The 4489-nt window shown below is 39.7% G+C and overlaps 1 pseudogene; it reads right to left on the reverse strand.

The window, feature by feature from the left end:
• Positions 1–717: 717 nt before the first annotated feature.
• Positions 718–3980, reverse strand: LOC139953277 (glutathione peroxidase-like; annotated as a pseudogene).
• Positions 3981–4489: the final 509 nt, after the last annotated feature.

Below are 4489 nucleotides of genomic sequence, written 5' to 3' on the forward strand. Positions count from 1 at the left end.
GAGAAGAGCATAATGTATGGGTAGCCCTGGCGGCCTTACACTTTCGTATTGTACTACAAAAGAGTCCTATAATAAAGGGCTGTATGTGTATGCTTGCGGTCATCAAACGACACTACCCGTCTTGTCGAACACAAAATAAACCACAGATCTCTTGCTTCAGCTGCTGACAAATCCTTCTCTTTAGCCGCTCCTAAACTTTGGAATAGTCTCCCCCATCTCTGCGCTCTGCTGATGCACTTCTTATTTTTAAGAAGCATCTGAAATCACACCTGTTCCCACAATGATTGTTTTACTGTTTGGTTTAACTTGCATTTTGCCTCTTCGCTTATTTGTTTCTCTGTTTCATCACAAACCGCTGTGGTCTTGATGAAATGGCGGTATATAAAACATGTTTGTATGTTTGTATGTATGTATGTATGTAGGTCGGCCCTTGTACAATTTTCATTCACTCTACTTCTAAGGGCCATTATAAAAGTTTCCCAAAACTTGTTCAGTTAAAAGTCAGCAGGACCAGTGCATCTCTTTGGAACTCCTTGCCTGGTGCATGCTTCCCTCCATCCTACAATCTAAACTATTTTAGGGGCAATAGGCATTTCCTGCCATCGGCTCCTCGAGTTATTTTCATCCTATAGTTTCTCCCCGTAGCCCCCAAGGGTGCATTTGAGTCTTGCTATACCCTAGGGCCTATTGCTTTCAAATCAACACGAATCAAACAAGTTGGGCATCATTTTAATTTATTTCATAAATAAAATAACAACCCGCAAATATTTTGAATTTTTACCTTTAAAATACCAGAGAATTCGACAAAGTAAGAAGCTGTATTTTGTTTGGTATGTTGGGAACACAAGTACCCTTCTACGCATGCCCGAATGCACAAGGAACATACGTCATCGAGTAAAATTCAAAACAAAGCTTTTTCCATAAAGGTGTTTTAGCTTGGTTCGTCATGAGTTGTGTCCAGCAATTCAAAAAAAATCTTCTCATTCTGTGGAGTTCTTTGGAAACTTTGTGTGTAAAGTGCTATGAGTAAAAACAAAATTTTAAACAAAAATTGGCACTTAAAATAAAATAAAACAATAATAGCGTATACGTCGCAATTTGTTTTTAGTAATTTCATTGTTTTTATGGTGGCTGGAATTCTTATCATCTTAAGAATTAGTTACAGATTCTAATGTTTCTGTTCAGAGCAACACAAGAAGCATAGTTTTCAATGCTTATTCACTGACGATCATTTCATGAAATGGAGATTAAAAAGGAAAAAGTTGCCGAAATGTATGTGGTGTGTATAATAATGCGAAGTTGTTTTACATGGTTTAGTTAGTGAGCGCGCAGTTTGTGACGTTGCGCATTGATATACAGCGACTGAACTTCATCTGCCTATCAGAAATTGATACTGCGCTAAAACTTTAGCAAAAATTGGTTGCCAGTCGACTAACTAGCTTCGGAAATGCTCACTCATCAGGCTCGGTGGTATTCGGCTATTAGACCTAAAATGGTATACGTGTATTACGTTGGACGTACTAAATATTTGAGAATTTAAGAGTTGCGAAGTAACTTAGGCCCTATGTAAATATTTGTTGTTGGTGGGAAAAGTGTATTGTTCAGTTATTAGTCTCTCTTCTGCAGCAAGGAGTCGATATCGTTCTTGACCATGGCTGGAATTACAACGGGGTCGTACCGCTTAACTGGTATCCCGTTTTGATCAACCAAAAACTTCTGGAAGTTCCATGTGATGTCATTGATGGTTATGGGCGACCAGTAGAAATTCTTCGGGTCACCAATCTCTGTTTTAACAGCAGGACAAGCGGCCTGGAAGATGAAACAAAATAAATGCTTAGTTAATGAGTTAATTAATTAAAAGTGGCCTCCTACAAAACTCGCATCCGTCACTCTTAACATACAGCAGCATGAATGGTTGACAAGGTGCTGTGGTGCAATATGCAGCCAATCAGACCATAATGAGCATAATATTTAAGACACTGGACACTACATGTAGTGGTAATTGTCAAAGACCAGTCTCAACATCTGCATAAAATAACAAACCTGTGAAATTTTGAGCTCAATCGGTCGTCGAAGTTGCAAGATAATAATGAAAGAAAAAACACCTTTGTCACACGAGGTTGTGTGCTTTCATATGCTTGATTTCGAGACCTCAAAATCTAATGCTGACGTGTCTAAATCAAAATCGTGGAAAAACTACTTCTTTCTCGAAAACTACGTCACTTCAGAGGGAGCCGTTTCTCACAATGTTTTATACAATCAGTACCTTTAAAATGATCATTTAATGAATGTTTTAAAGGAACTTAAGTGAGAAAAGAGCTCTGCATTGTCAATATTGATTGAATAATTATTATTAGACAGTGTTACATTACTTTCAAAACTAGGCGGGCGCCTTGTTTATTGTGTGCTCTTTTTACAGTTCGAGGTTTGTGTCTATAGATACCTTCTAAAGTCAAAGTACCGAGTCGGGAAAGTACTAGGTGCAAACAGTAGGCCTACACACGTCGATTTAAAAGGATGTAAAACCGAAATAATCTTTTAGACTGGTAAGCACTTTGCAGCGATTGTTCACAATTGTAACTCGTGCCTTCTTGTGCATACAGGAGGGCTTATATACACCCAGAAAATCAAACTTCACTGAACCCAGGTCTTTATCAAGTCAGTATGGTTTCATACGCAGATATAAAAAACAACCGATTATATGCAGTCTATGTTTCGACGGTGTAGTCATAATCGTAGCACGCAACAATTTCATACCAGGAAAAGTTCTAACTGTATATTGTGGACATTATAAACCAACCTTTAAAAAGTTTGAAACTCAAATGAGTATAGGCCTATAAGTTGAAAATGTTACTTGGTTTTAACAGTGTCTGTCGTGAAAAGCTTTACAATCTAACGACACTGCTTAAACTGAGTTGAATAATGCATTTACAGAAAGTTTTACCATAGCCCAAGGACACCACTGAAAGTTCGCCATTATGTAAGCAATAAATTACCATAACAGTTGACATCAGATTCCATTGTATTGCACGGCAGTAAAAGCCACCATGCCTATTGAAATACTTGACTGATTTGACTACACATTGGAACTTGAAATCGGGCTTTTGCAACTTCTGTAAAAACTTTTACCTTTATAGGAAAAAGGTGCCGGATGCTGATGTGCAGTCGTGTATGCTTTGTTATTAAATGATAATAATGAAAACTGAATAATGAAAGGGCCTATGCATGTTCTCATCGGTAAAGGGGAAATTGTTAATTTCATAACTTTCCGTATGGCGCCACCACTTTTTCTACTTATCATAAAAAAAAGGTATCTCATTGAGGTAGATTAGATACTATATTATTTCATATCGAATGAAAAAGTGGTGGACCCATAGGGAACTTTTCCGCCTCCGTGATCTATCAGACCTCGATATTGTATGTACTGTTTTTACGAAATAAAATAAATTTTAAGGTAGAGGAAATGCACCATGTCCTTACCCGGAGAGATTTATACAGAGGGTCGGCATTTTCACCGTTCACTTCAACTTTCTGGAACATCGGGAAGGTCGGAGCAAAACCGCCCGCGGGACGAACATACTTGAGGAAGTTCAGAATCTCGTTATTGGCTGCAGGTTCTTGAAGTAGAAACTGGTTGCAAGGGAAGCCTAGGACCTCCACCTTGCCGTCATACTCCTTACGTAGTGCATTCAGTAAGGGGTACTGGAAGGCCAGACCTCAGAAGCTGGCCACATTGACGATCAGCAAGACCTTGCCTTTGTACTCAGACAGCTTGAAAGTCTTGGACCCGTCGATGGTGGTGACGGTGTGCCCATGGATGGACTGATCGGAGGTGTTGCATGTGGAGTCCATGAAGGCTGATGAGTGACCCGGGACTACAAGAAGGGTAGTCAGGGCGAGTGCAAGCCCCGCAAGGCTTGGCTGTAACATGGTGGTGCTTTGATCATCCACCTGTGTCGACTGTGGTCTTTACAAAGTGAATGGGTTGTATTTATACTATTGAACAAAAATGAACATCTGACTGACTTCGAATAATTAGATACAGATATCACAAGGGGGCGCTGTGGAATCTGGTTTATTTTTTTGACAATGTTTCAGCAGCCATAAACGAGAGAAAGTTTTAAATGAAGCCGTTATCTGATGGTTTGCCAATTAAAGGCAGTGGACACTATTGGTAATTGTCAAAGACTTGCCTCCACAGTTGGTGTATCTCAACATATGCATAAGGTAATAAGCCATATAGCAAGCATTCGCTATATGTGGCATGAATGCTCAATTTTTGGTGTATCACAAGGTTCTGTGTTTGGCCCTTTGCGACCATTTGCTGTGTGATCCATTTTGGTGTACCACAAGGTAAGGCATAGCAAGCATTCGCTGTGTCTTCGCACGAATGCTCCTGTTTGGTGTACCACAAGGGTCTGTGTTTGGCCCTATAGCGAGCATTTGCTGTGCGAATGCGCCAATTTGTTGTACCACGGTTAAGTCATAG

Source organism: Asterias amurensis, chromosome 21, assembly GCF_032118995.1.
Source record: "Asterias amurensis chromosome 21, ASM3211899v1".
NCBI classification, from domain to species: Eukaryota; Metazoa; Echinodermata; class Asteroidea; order Forcipulatida; family Asteriidae; genus Asterias; species Asterias amurensis.